This window comes from Capra hircus, chromosome 25 (assembly GCF_001704415.2).
Source record: "Capra hircus breed San Clemente chromosome 25, ASM170441v1, whole genome shotgun sequence".
Taxonomy (NCBI): domain Eukaryota; kingdom Metazoa; phylum Chordata; class Mammalia; order Artiodactyla; family Bovidae; genus Capra; species Capra hircus.
In genome coordinates, this window is record NC_030832.1 from 32,718,002 (window position 1) to 32,732,751 (window position 14,750).

General features: G+C 54.1%; 1 protein-coding gene across 3 annotated transcripts in view; it reads right to left on the reverse strand.

The window, feature by feature from the left end:
• GTF2IRD1 (GTF2I repeat domain containing 1) overlaps positions 1–14,750 on the reverse strand; it is a 116,307-nt gene that overhangs the window by 10,665 nt on the left and 90,892 nt on the right. The gene's annotated exons all lie outside the window — the stretch shown is intronic.

The following is a 14,750-nucleotide window of genomic DNA, read 5'->3' on the forward strand; positions in this document are numbered from 1 at the left end:
GGTCAGTGTGCTGGCTGCAGCTGAAGCACAGGGTGGGGCCAGGGGAAGGGGATGAGGTGGGTTGGGGGGCGGGGAGGTGGGGGGGGCTTGTGCCAGCCTGACTGAGCTGGGCTTGCAGGAAGTCATCACCTGGCTGCCTCACAGACCCAGAGCCCAAAGCTTGCGACCAGGCAGGTTTGGGGGTTGTAGAGCTGCACACGTTTCCTGGTCAGTGTCCGGGGGGGCCCTTGGTGGGGCACCTTCTGCCCGGACCCTGTGCTCCCCTCCCTCAGCCCTCTCCTTGGCCTGGAAGAGCAGCTGGGGTCAGTGGAGCCCCCAGAGACAGGCCTGGGCTGGGCCAGAGAGAAGCGGGGCATGGACGGTGTAGAGGAGGTCCTGGCAGAGCGGCCGTGGGCATGTGTCCCAGGAGCGGGTGTTCCAGGAAGGGCCCCAGGGCACCCTGGCACAGTTCACCACACGGGCTGGGCCTCGGGGGGTGGGGGCGGGGAGCTGGAAGCCGGCAGGAAGCCAGGGCCTGGGAGGTGAGGGGCAGAGCAGACAGAATGGGTCGGCGAAGAAAAACAACTCCTGTTCTAATCTGGAAAAATCTCACAGAACTCAGTTCCATTTGGGAGGCCCAGGGCTCCGTGCCACTCAGACTGTCTGCTGCCCCCGCCTGCACTTCACACCCCGGGCACGAGGCCCAGCCTTTCCCTGGCTCCACCACCAGGGAGGAGCCTTGCCTGCCCAGCCCTGCAGGGCATAGAGCTTCCCACACCGCCTGACACCCCTCCTTCCCTCCTCCGTCACCCACTGCCCTCCCAGTCCTCCTCCCCCCAACCCACTGTAGCCCTGTCTGGTCCAGTTCATGCCCACGCTCCTGATTCTAGCATCCAGATATCCGAATCTCAGAGTTCCGGGATCTCTCTCTCTTCAAGCACGACCAGCCAGCCACCTGGGTGCCAGGAGGCACTGCCAGCATCAGACATCCCAGATAACATCTTCCTCCTGCGTCCCCATCTCGGGGAGTGATGGCTGCACCTGGCCACAGAGACCCCAAACTCTGCACCCGGGAGCCCTCGCACCTTCCCACACACCCCATCAGAGCCCTTCCCCATGGTTTTCAGGATCCCAGAGGTGGCAGCATCAACCTGACCTTCGTCCACGTCAGCAGACAATTAGGACAGAGTCCTGGATCCTGGGGCCACCTCGAGCCTGCATGGAGGTGGAAGACAGTCTCTATCCAGCTACTCCCCCTGCCACCAGGGACGGCTCCGGGACTCTGCATGGAGCCAGGGAAAGATCAACCTGGATCCACCCAACGTGCACCAGACACTCCGCTGGCAGCTTTCCCAGACACGGTCATGGCCGTTGCTCACCACAGTCAAGGCCACAAAGGTTCAGAGAGGTTAAGTAACCTGCCCAAGGTCACACAGCCGCACAGGGCCAGGAATACCCTATTTGACCCAGGAGGTCTTTCGCTCTACCAGGCACACTGGGTTTCCTGAATTTTCAGTTTCCCATCTCTAGAAAGCAGGGTTGATCTTTAAGGTGTTTCCTCTAAATCTCTCGTTCTATCAGCTCATAGTTCCACGCTTCTGTCTCCTCTCAAGCCCAGGGCAGGGACGGGACCCAGTCGGTATATGACAAAGCCTTCTGGATTAAAAGGAAGTAGACAGCGGACTTCCCTGGTGGTCCAGCGGTTAAGAATCCGCCTGCCAGTGGAGGGGACGTAGGTTCGATCCCTGGTCAGGGAAGATCCCACATGCTGCAGGGCAGCCAAGCTGGTGCGCCACTACTACTGAAGCCCAAAAGAAGCCACCACAATGAGAAGCCTGGCACTGCAGCTAGGTCATCCCCGCTCGCTGCAACTAGAGAAAGCCTGTGTGCAGCTACTAAGGCTCAGCGCAGCCATAAATAACAAACTAACAAAAGGAAGTCAACAGCACCTCAAAGACAAGCCCGCAAGCTCAGGTTCTCGTGGTTGCTGGATGTGACTGTCACCTGGGCACGTGGGTGTGTCTGGGAGCGTGGGGCTCACTCACCCACCCCGCCTTCCCCTGCAGACCCCTGCTGCTCCGCTGCCAGTGGGTGGAGAGAGACACAGGGCGGCCCTGAGCATCACACTGCCCGCACCTTGGGGGAGAGGCAACACCAGGCTCCGGGAGGGCAAAGAACTTGGAGTCGAAAACCTAGGCTTGTGTTGGTTCAGTCACGGGTGGGTCGTGTCACCTCTCAGCATTTCTGCTCACTGTCCTGAAACAATATTTGTCTTGGACAAATATTTCACAAGCACGGTCCCATGGGGATGCAGTGCTGACCTTGCGTCAGAGTACAGAAAACAGTCTGAGATGAGGCAGGCGACAGTGAGGAACACGGGGTGACCCTTCGGGCTTGAGAACTGTCAGTGAGAGCCTGGTGGAAGCACGGGGGGCGAGGGGGACCCCCCACCCAGGGGATCATGGAGGGCTTCTCGGAGGGGGTGACAGCTCTGTCCCCCAAGGCCCTGTGGGACTCAGCCCGATTGGCGCACGTCGGGGCTCCAGGCACTCCATGAATGCTCAACAGATGTCTTGCGAGTGTGTGTGCGCGTGCTCAGTTGTGTCCGACCCTTTGCGACCCCACGGATTGTAGCCTGCCAGGCTCCTTTGTCGTTCATTATCTCCCAGTTCACTCAAACTCATGTCCATTGAGTCGGTGATGCCATCCAACCATCTCATCCTCTGTTGCCTCCTTCTCCTCCTGCCCTCAATCCTTCCCAGCATCAAAGTCTTTTCCAGTGAGTCAGTTCTTTGCTTCAGGTGGCCAAAGTATTGGAGCTTCAGCATCAGTCTTTCCAATGAATATTCAGGGTTGATTTCCTTTAGGATGGATTGGTTCGATCTCCTTGCAGGGACTCTCCAAGTCCCTGGTTTGATTTCCTCCAAGGGACTCTGTGTACTTGGAGGAAAAAGGAGGGAAGCCCTCGTGGGATGAGGGCTAAGGAGGGACCCAATATTTGGGAGGTTGAACTTGAACCACAGGTGCCCTCACTTTACCTCCAGCCTTGCAGGGGGGGGGATGAACACACTCGGGTCCGGGCTCAGAGATGCCTAGGACAGAGCTGGTCTGCTGTGACGTGAATTGTGGTCACCGTCCCCAGCTGGCCTCCACAAGTCCTGGCGAGCCCCGGACATGGGGGAGGAAGGCCACGCTCCCTGCTAGCCTGCATGGCTCAGCCCAACGGGCCTCTTGGCAGGCTGTGGGTCGGTCACCTCCTTCCTGACACTGCCAGGCTCCTGCCACCACCATCATACGCCCACTGCCTGGAGAGGCGGCAGCCAGGCCGGTGGTCACCAGGGACCTCCCCAAGGACAGCCGTGGGCAGGGCGGGGCGGCCCTGGCAACCATCACCACTGAGTCTGGTCTGCTAATGAGCAAAACGAGGATCAGAGAACATGAGAGAGAGAGAGTGTGTGTGTTGGGGGGCATGGTGGTGGTGAGGCACAATTCCTGGGGCCCGTGTGGTTTCGGCCAGAATCCCCATGGTCTTTCATAGACTGAGGTACAGCCTTGTTGCTGGAATTTAAGACCAGTTAAGAACACACGCTCTGAAGTTTGGCTGCCTGGTCTCAAGTCTCGGCTGTTATCAGCTCATGATCTTGGGTCACCACTGCATTTCCTTGTTTGGAAAGTTGCTACAATGACCACATGGAGCTGAGGACATCCCGCCCGTGCCTGGTGTGGTCTCGGGCTAATTGTCATTACTCTTCTTCCCCAGGAGGACCTGACGGAGTGTCTGCAAACCCAGGCTGGCTGTAAGGACCCCGATGGTTGCAAACGTTTCAGAATGTTCTCCATTTGGAAACATCACAGGGCTCCATCCAGAGGCTGTGTAGCCTCCAGGTACCTGCTTGAATGCCTATGGACAGTGGGGAGAAAGGGCATCCCCAGGGCCAGTGACAGCAGATTCCAAGGCAATCTTGACTGCACCCCCTAATGCTGTGTGGTGTTTGGAAAAGCACTCAACCTCTCTGAGTCAGTTCTGACATCTCTCCAATGGGAATCCTGACCTGTTAGGGAGGGATTTAATGATATTACATTAAAAAAAAAAGTAAAGTAAGATCTTATACCATCAATGTCCAGTCATCACTGATATGATTACCAGACCACTGCCTCAGTCATCTCACGTACTCTCAGGAAATGAAATCTTACCTAGGAAACTCTTCCAGAAAATGGAAGTTTAATTTCTTTTAAGTCTCTGGGTTTGCTTGACTCATTTAGGGGAGGACGTTTTCTAAAACTCATCAAGCGGGCTTCCTCGGTGACTCAGTGGTAAAGAATCCGCCTGCCAATGCAGGAGACCTGATTTCGATCCCTGATCCAGGAAGATCCCACGTACTTTGGGGCAACTAAGCCCGTGTGCCACAACTACTGAGCCTGCACCCTGGGGCCCGGAAGCTGCAACAACTGAGCCCGCGTGCCCTAGAGCCCATGCCCACGACAAGAGAGGCCACCATAACGAGAAGGCCGTGCACCGCAACGAGAGAACGGCCCCCTCTCGCCACAACTAGAGAGAGCAACGAAGACCCAGTACAGCCAGCAATGAATAAAAATAAACATTAACAAAAACCCCACACCAAGTACCCCTTTCTAATTAAGCACACAGTTTGGGGGTAGGAGGAGGTCACCCTCATGACCGGAACCCCAGTGCCATCCAGAAAGTGCTGCTGAACTTGCCCAGGCTGCACTGACCCGTCCCCCACTGCCCTGGGCTGGCATTTCTCCTGCCCAGTTTTGCTTTTTCCAGTTTTCTGGGTTCTCTCTCTATGGTCTGCCCCAGGAGCTCTCATCTTGTCCTTTCTAATCGGCTGTCTGTTAGCCCAAGGATTAACTGAATTTTGCCTGAGGGAAAGCAAGCAACCAAGCTTATTAAATCACAGCCATGCTGGGTACATAGTTTTAAGCCAGGCAGCTCAGGGTGACGCCTGGGGTGGCCCCACAACGCTCTCCAGGGGCAAAGTACAAGAGCCCGGAGCAGCCTGGCCTTTCTGCGCCTAGTCTGAGGTGCCCAGCTCAGGTTGATGACTGTGTGCTGGGAATCACATTCCAAAATGACACAGAGGCAGCCAGCAGCGAGAGAGGGGACAGGCCAATCTCTGGGGGAAAAATATAATAACTATTTCTCCTCTCTCCTCTCAAAGCAGCCTCTCCTCTCTGCCAGGCTTGGACTGGGCGATCCAGCCATAAACCAGACCCGTGGACTTCCCTGGTGGTGCAGCGCCTGCCAATGGCAGGTGACCCAGGTTCAATCCCTGTTCCAGGAAGATCTAACATGTGGCGGGGCAACTAAGCCCATGTGCCCTAAATCCTGAAATAAGAGAAGCGACTGCAATGAGAAGCCCGCACACTGCAACTAGAGAAAGCCCATACACAGCAACAAAGACCCAGGGCAGCCAAAAATAGATAAACTCACTAAAATAATACCGATTGTTTTTAATTGTTATTTTTGACTGTCACCTGGCTTCCCAGGTGGTGCTAGTGGTAAAGAGTCCACCTGCTGATACAGGAGACGCAAGAGATGCAGGTTTGATCCCTGGGTCGGGAAGATCCCCTGGAGAAGGAAACGGCAACCCACTCCAGTATTCTTGCCTGGAGAATCTCATGAACAGAGGAGCCTGGTGGGCTACAGTTCATGGGGTTGCAAAGAGCACACACACACAGAATTATTTTAAAGTTAAAAAGTAGACCCAAGTGTCTACTTGGCCTGGCTCTCAAGAGGCCAGAAGATGGATATCCATAGGCACCCCACCTTGGTGGAATAGCTGCCTTGTGCAGGGAGCAGGGGTCACTCAGATAGGGGACAAGCCACACCTTTCCCTGGGCCCCTGTGACTTGTAGGATACTGCACTTTCCTGGCACCAGGCCTTCGCCAGGATGAAAGGATGCACTCAGTTCACCTCTTAACCCTTTCCAGCATCTGTATGTAGGGGCAGCAGGAGTTCCATCATCTGTTTTGCAGATGGACTAACTGAGGCTCAGAGAGGGGACAGCCGTGCTTCAGTGGGGTGGAAGCCCTCGCCCTCGCCCGTGATCTCATGTACCCAAGAGAATCTTTCGTATGTGTGCCAAAGGAAACATGCTCAGGCGGGCTGCAGAGCACTCTTAGTAGCAGCAAGTAACAGCAAGACCCAGACAGCCTAAGACAGGAAAATGAATGAATTGATCGTGGTATAGTCAGTACAGTGGAATATTACTGAGCCCTGAAAAAAACAGCTATGGCGACACATTTTAATGCTATGTTATGTCTTGTAATGAGACAGAAGCAAGTTCCAAACTTTCTATAATAGGATACCTTGGGGACTTCCCCGGTGGTCCAGAGGTTAAGAATCTGCCTTCCAGTGCTGGGGACGCAGGTTTGATCCCTGGTCAGGGAACTAAGATTCCACATGCGACAAGACCCCATATGCCGCTGAGCAACTAAGCTGGCAATGAGGAGCGCAAAAGCCACAACTAAGACCCTATGCAGCCAAAAATAGATAGATATATAAATTTAAAACAAATTCTAAAAAAAAAAGTTAAAAAAAAAGCAAAATGAAACAATTTTGGTTTAAGCAAGTATTTTATGCAATAGACATTAAAAAAAAAAAAACTCATGAGCAGTGATTAAATCACAGGGGATGACACCATCAAAGATATTTCTGGGAATCTGAATACAAACTGTATACTAGATGAGAGGGAGTTAGCAAGTTTCATAAGTGTGGCAACGGTATTATGGGTCTGCAAAAAAGAAGAGCATTGTTCTGGAGAGATGTGTGTTGAAATATTTAGGCGTGAAGAGTCAAGACGTGCCTGCAAGTTACTTTGATGGAGAAAGAGGCAGAGACAGAAACCAATGGGGATGGGGTCTGTGGGTGGGAGAGAGACAAGGAGGGAGGGAGGGAAGGAATTTGGCAAAATGTTAAGAATTAATGTGCTGTGTTTAGTCGCTCAGTCGTGTCCGACTCTGCAACCTCATGGACTGCAGCCTGCCAGGCTCCTCTGTCCATGGGATTCTCCAGGCAAGAATACTGGAGTAGGTTGTCATGCCCTCCTCCTGGGGATCTTCCTGACCCAGGGATCGAACCCAGGTCTCCTGCACTGCAGGTGGATTCTTTACCGTCTGAACCACCAGCTCCCAATGACTCCAGGAAATTCCCTGGCAGTCTAGTGGTTAGGACTCCGCTCTTTCACTGCAGAAGGCCCAGGTTCAACCCCTGGTTTGGGGAACTAAGATCCTGTAAGACGAGAGTCTTGGCCAAAAAAAAAAAAAAAAAGAATTAGTGAATTCAGCAAAAGAATATACTGACAGGCATTATACTATTCTATTCTTTTTTGCCTGTAGTTTTGCAATTTTGCAAGAAATAAAAACCCCCAAGAGAATGAGACACATAAAATTCAGAATATTTGTTCCCGGGAGAGAGGCAGACAAAATGAAGGACAGTATGTGGGTGGGTATGTTACTGGCACTGTTCTGATTCTTAGATGGGTTGTGGGTTCACAGGTGTTCACTGCAGTATTTATTAACAAGCGCCCAAACAAGTGTGTATGCATACGAATGAAAGAATAAAAATAAATGAATACTCAATGCAGTGTGGTATCTCGCATTGGGTCTGGAATGTGAAGAGGATATCAATGGAAAAACTGAAGAAATCTAGCCTGTAGTTTAGTCCATTGCAGGTACCATCTAATGTTGAATTTTGACAAGTGGACCATGGTTCTACAAGATGTTAGCGTCCTACAGGGGTCAGACCGTATTTAGGAATTCTGTACTATCTTTGCAAGTATTTGTAAATTAAAAATTATTTCAAAATAAAAAGTTACAGCCATCAATCAATTGATTGCTTGTTACATGCAGGGATGGATGGCAGGGTGAGTCATGTGCTGGGGACTATGATGGAGCTGATCAGTACATGGTGTTCCCTGGGTCAGGGGAGGGAAGAAGGCATGCCTTCTTTCCCAGGGTTCTCTAGGGCTGGGCTCTGTGCCTCCATCAATCCATCTCCCTTCCCCGGGATGGAGGTGGGTGGTGGGTGGACCACAACCTGCCTGGGCAGGTGATCCAGGTTCCTCTTAGAGCCCAGCTGCCTGGCCTCCAGCTGACACACTGCAACAAGAGCCTGAAACGATGGCCAATGGAGGGCTGTTTGGCCGGGGCCTCCCCTTCTGGGGCTCCTCCAGGCCCTCCCCTCTGCCAAACACTAGCATGCAAGCTCTCCATCGGCTAACGACACATACCTGGCGGAGACAGAACCTGGCGATTTACACAGTGATGCTCTTTACTCCTCACAACAAGCCTGACCTCTAGGTGTTATGATCCCCATTTTACAGATAAGGAACCTGAGGCTCAGAGGAGTCAAGGTGCCTGGCCACAGTCGCCAAGGCCACATGGTTTGCGACGGGTGGCACTAAGGCTCAAACCAAGGTCTCTCTGACCCCTGGGTGCCATTTTCCCACCTGAGAACAGCCCAGTAGCTCGGCAGAGGGCTTCCTCCCAAATTCTCTTGCTGCTGCTGCTGCTGCTAAGTAGCGTCAGTTGTGCCCAACTCTGTGCGACCCCATAGACAGCAGCCCACCAGGCTCCTCTGTCCCTGGGATTCCCCAGGCAAGAACCCTGGAGTGGGTTGCCATTTCCTTCTCCAAAGCATGAAAGTGAAAAGTGAAAGTGAAGTCTCTCAGTTGTGTCTGACTCTTAGCGACCCCATGGACTGCAGCCTACCAGGCTCCTCCGTCTATGGGATTTTCCAGGCAAGAGTACTAGAGTGGGGTGCCATTGCCTTCTCCAAATTCTCTTGCAGCTCCATTTAATTGTAAATTAAAAATCGCTTGCAGCTTGAACCTGCAAGCCAGGCTAGGCAGAGCAAACGTCAGGTTTTCTTGGGGGAGTGGGGGTCTATCCCGGATGGACGGTCCCGGGAGCGGACATACTCATGGCCCTTCCCAAGGGAAGTTACCTCCTTCCCTCTCCCCTCCCTTCCCTCCTTCACGGTCCCAACAAGGCCTAGGCTGACCTGTGAACTGTGGCCACAACCAGCCAGGTGCAGAAAGCCGCCCACTAAGTGTGATTGGCAGGGCATCAGCGCCCAACTTGGGCAAGGTGGGCAGAGGCAGTCAGCTGACCACACAGGCTGGGGCTCCGCTGTGCCAGGGGCCAGGGAGAATGGAAGTATTCTGAGGCCACGACCCTTACCCTACAACAGCGATGAACCCTGCAGCCAGGGGCCTGAGAACAGATGTTCCCTGTGGGCCGAGCGTGTGGTCTGTCTGCACGTGTTCACGATTACAGCCCCAGCACCCACAGCAACGCCCGACACATCACAAGCACTCGGCAGATAACTGTCCAAGAAATTAAACTCCCATGTGCCAGGCACTCTTCCTGGACCTCGGCAGGCATTCATTCACTTAATCCTTCCGACAACACTAGGAAGTCGGTCCTAGGAGTATCTCCCTGCTGCAGATGGGGGGACCAAGGCACAGAGAGAAAGCCACCTGCCCAGGTGACACAGGGAGTGAGCAGGAGAGCCACGATTCATCCCAGATCACTGACCAGCTGGCAGTACAGCCTCTCCGCCGAGGCTGCGAGGACAGGTAGAGGGTCTGAAATCGTACTGAAGGCTCATCATGACTCAGTTTCTGCACGTGCGGAGGAACCAGATCTTCCTTCTACCCCGTCCAGCTCTCTCTACACCCATAACCCCAAACCCATGTTTCCACCTGCCTCCCGAACACCTTTGTTCTGTACATCCCCCACCAGTCTCTCAAACCTGTCAAACCCAGGCCTCCCTCAAACCTGTCCCTCCTTCATCTCGTGGGTCCCTGACCCCACCCTCTCACACGGTTACTCAGGAGGGAAACCTCAGCTGAATAGTGGCCCCCAAAGCTGTCCATCCCCTAATCCTTGGAGCCTGTTTCTTCACGTGGCAGAAGGGACTATGCTGCTATGCCTAAGGATCTTGAGATGGGGAGATGATGCAGGATTATTCGAGTGGGCCCCAAATGTAATCACAAGAGTCCCTGGAAGAAGGAGGCAAGGTCAAAAGCAGGAGAGGGGACACCAGAGGTTGGATGGATATGCTCTGAAGATGGAGGAAGGGCCACAAGCCAAGGAAGGTAGGCAGCTTCCAGAAGATGGAAGAGACACGGAAACAGGTTCCCCCGAAGAGCCCTTCGAAGGAGCCCGCCCCGTGCACACCCTGACTACTCCTGCAAGGAAACGAACCTGCGCTGCTTTCAGCCGCTGAGTTCCTGCAGCCACAGGAAACTCCACCCCTCTGCACCCCTTTGCCTCCAGCTACATTCTTTCCAGGTTGTCCCAGGTGGTAAAGAACCCATCTTCCAATACAGGAGACAGAAGAGATGTGGGTTCGATCCCTGGGTTGGGAAGATCTCCTGGAGGAAGAAATGGCAACCTATTCTTGCCTGGAGAATCCCTTGGACAGAGGAGCCTGGCAGGCTACAGTCTATTGGGTTGCAAAGAGTCAGACACAACTGAAATGACAGCACAAGTGCACGCATGGTTTTTCAAGTAATCATGTACGGATGTGAGAGATGGACCATAAAGAAGGCTGAGGGCCAAAGAATCGATGCTTTCACACTGCGGTGTTGGAGAAGACTCTTGAGAATCCCTTGGACAGCAAGGAGATCAAACCAGTCAATCCTAAAGGAGATCAGTCCTGAATATTCACTGGAAAGACGGATGCTGAAGCGGAAGCTCCAATACTTTGGCCACCTGATGAGAAGAGCTGATTCACTGGAAAAGATCCTGATGCTGGGAAAGACTGAAGGCGAAAGGAGAGGGGGTCGGCGGAGGATGAGATGGTTAGGTAGTGTCACTGACTCAATGGACATGAGTTTGAGCAAACTCCGGAAGATAATGGAGGATGGAGGAGCCTGGCAGGCTACAGTCCATGAGGTTGGGAAGAATCAAACACGACTTAGTGACCAAACAACAACAAAACCCAGGTACATCCTGTCACCTTTGATGCAGCAAGAACTTCTCGGCTGGCCTCCCTGATTCCACCCTCCGCTCTGCAAGCCACTCAGATTTATCTAAACAGTCTGTCTGACCATGATCTTCTGTTGCTTTAAACTCGCTGAGGGCCTCTGTTGTTTGTGAGGCAAACCCATCCTCCTTCCCCTGGTGAACAAGACCCTCTGCTGGATTTTCACCCAGCCTTGCACTCCCCGGGTCCCCACTTGAGAGGTCATGGGGAACCTGCTGTTTCATGAAACAGACAACGGAAACCCGGGGCTCCTCTACTTTGTGGGGCGGAGAGGAAGCCTCTTCCCGCCCACCTTGTGGGGCATCTATAATCCGAAGCTATGGGGACTGGGGCCTGTTGAGAAGCCATCATCGCTCAGGGCCTGACCTCTGATGTCCCTGCAAGATGCTCAGCTACGTCTCTGGGCCGTGGGAGCCTCAGGGTCACAAGGGGAGAAGGGCCTCCCCCTAGGGAGAAGGGGGTTCTTCCACTCACCCCCAGGAGACCACCCCCTCTTGGCTCCTCCCGGTTTTTCCCTGACCTGCAAAGACTGAAGGTACCAGGGTCCTGACCCGCTGACTCCACTCATTCCTGATGATCCCATTCTGTTTGGGCTTTATTTATGTATTTTTATTTTTTGGCCTCACTAAGCTGCACGTGGGATCTTTGTTCCCGGACGATGGATGTGCCCCCCTGAATTGGAAGTGCAGAGTCTTAACCATTGGACCACGAGGGAAGTCCCCATTTGGGCTTCAAATATTACCAGCAGTGCACTTGTGATTCTCCAAATGACACTTCAAGTCTGGAGCCCCCTGCTTGTACGTCAAACTGCTCTTGGAGATGTGTGCGCATGCTTAGTCATGTCCGACCCTTTGCGACTCCAAGAACTGCAGCCCGCCAGGTCTTCTGTCCTTGGGATTCTCCAGGCAAGATCACTGGAGGGGGTTGCCATTTCCTCCTCCAGGGGATCTTCCTGACCCAGGATCAAACCTGCGTCTCCTGTGTCTCCTGCACTGGAGGGCAGGTTCCTTACCGCTGAGGCACCTGGGAAGCCCCCAGACTTAATAAGCCACAAACATGCCTGAGGCCTCTCCCACTCCCCACCCCAGCACCTCTTCCTGCATCTTCCGAATCTCAGCTACCTACCGGCACCTCCATCCCTGCAGAAGCTCATTCCAAATCCCTGAGGTCAAGCTCGACTCCCCCCACCTATCCTCTTGCTCTCAGCCCCCACCAGCAAGCAAACTGTTGGATTTAGCTACAAACTCTGCCCAGAGTCAAAAACTCACCATGGCTGTGGCCACCCCCGGGGCCTCGCTTGCATTGCTATGACCACCTCCTTACATCACCCTCCCTCCCTTGCTGCCTCCCTGTGTGTCCTCACCAGCAGCCTGAAGGGTCCTGTTAGATCCTAAACTGGATTCTGTCTCTCCTCTGCTCTGAAGGCTGCACTGGCTCCCAGCTCCCTTGGAATAAGGGTCAGCATCTTGATCCAGCCCCCACAATCAGCCTTCTCTCCCATTTCCACCCCACCTCCCACCCGGGCAGGGGACCTCAGGGTCTCTGCAGTCTGTACTTGGCCTGCAAGGTTCTTCCCTGCGCACCCCTGGCTCACTACTGCCCTCTTCAGGCCTTTGCTCACGGGCTTTCCCTGGCCACCCCCATATCAACCCACTGCGACTCCCTAAAAATAAACACAACCTCTCCCATCTGCTTCTCAGCCCTCAACATCTGGTACCCTTGATCCTTTGCACATCGTCTCTTCTCTGCAACCACACCAGAATGTAAAATCCCAGGAGGCAGCGTGAAGAAAGTGAAGGCATCAGTCACTCAGTCGTGTCCGACTCTTTGCAGCCCCATGGACTGCAGCCCTCCAGGCTCCTCTGTCCAAGGGATTCTCCAGGCAAGAATACTGGAGTGGGCTGCCATTCCCTTCTCCAGGGGATCTTCCCTACCCAGGGATCAAGCCCTGGTCTCCTGCATTGCAGGCAGATTCTTTACCGTCTGAGCCACCAGGCAAGCCTGGTCCAGCAGACACTTCGGGACTGTTCACGGACTAAGTAACTGGCCCTTTTTTCCCAAACTTGAAGGGGTCCCTTCTGCAGGCTGTGTTGTCCTGTCCCCAAGCCTGCAGAGGGACTGCAGAGGGCTAGGGCTGTGTCCCCATCCCCACCTTCCACCACCACGAGGTCTCTTTTGCCACCAGACCCTGGAGGTGGCTCAGACGGCAAAGAATCTGCCTGCAATATAGGAGACCTGGGTTCGATCCCTGGTTCAAGAAGATCTTCTGGAGGAGGAAATGGCAACACACTCCAGTGTTCTTGCGTGGAGAATCCATGGACAGAGGAGCCTGGTGGGCTATAGTCCATGGAATCGCAATGAGTCGGACACGACTGAGGGACTAACACTTTTACTTTCTTTCTTGGAGGTTGGGAAGAGCCAGTCCATCCAGGAAATCACGTGTGCTGAGCCATCCTTTGTGCCCCAGGCCTCCACTTTCTGTGGCTCAAAGACGCATTTATCAGCCAGAGAGCTTCGGTTGGGCACGAGGTGCCTGGTGACCCCAGAGCTGATCCCAATCCAGCCCAAATAAAGGCATTGATTATTCCCATCTGCTTGGGTGGTCCCAGCTGGGGAACTAGTTTCAGTGAGGTTTTCTGGAATGCTGCACAAGAGTTTGAAGCCCCTCACTGTTCCCTTCTGGGGCCCGAGCCCCCTGCCTAACAACTGCTGGGGACCTTAGGGTAGCCCTCCCCTCACCTGGCAGAGCTTGGGGAGGACAGGGCTGGGACCACCACCGAGCACCCCAGGGGCAGGGTAGGGGGCAGCCTGCGACCCCCGCTGGGCCTCCACAGGCCAGGAAAGGGTGGGGCCTCCTGACACCACATTGTTCCACGGCCCACGGGGCCGCCTCGCCTGGAAGAAAGGAGGCAGCCAGCCAATTCTGGGCCTGGCAGCCAGTCATCTGCCCACAAAGGCCTCCGGGCCCCACCCAGCAGATGCCAGCTCCTCCAGGGATGGCAGAAGGGAGATCATTACTGGAGCCTAATTAACAAAGAAAAGCAGAGATAATTAAGTGGAGAAACATGTGGCTGGCTCTGGAATTGTGGTATCTTTAGAAACTTGAGAAAGGACGATCTTATTTTGAGCTCTCAAGAGCCTGACGGAATTGGAAGGGTGGAGAGGGGGTGGGGTAGGGAAGAGAGAAAGGGTGTGTGTGTGTGTGACAAGGCTGGAGGGTGGACCACAGAGGCTGTCCCTGCTCCATGTGACCTCAAGGCCAAGAGATAGCAAGTTTACTTTCCCAGGTTAAAGACAGTACGTTAATTCATCCAAGGTCACAGACAGGAAATCCAAGGTCACCTAGCTCCTGAGTGGGGCCAGCAGGGGACTTTCCCCTGTTCCTATTCAGTCCCTTCCCCAGTACCCTCTGCTGAGGTCAACGTCAGGCCCTTTTCGGGAAAGCCCACCCCTCCCAGCACCCAATGAGTGGCAGGAGAGCTAGAAGAGGCCCCAGTGGGGACAATGACAAGAGGTGCCACGAGGGGCTGGGGCCATTCCTTCCTCATGGGAAGTGAAAGTAGTAGTCGCTCGGTCCCGTCTCACTCTTTGCAACCCCATAGACTGTGGCCCACCAGGCTCCTCCCTCCATGGGATTCTCCGGGCAAGAATACTGGAGTGGGCTGCCATGCCCTCCTCCAGGGGATCTTCCCCGTGGAGGGATGGGACCTGCATCTCCTGCATTGGCAGGCAGATTCTTTCCCGTCTGAG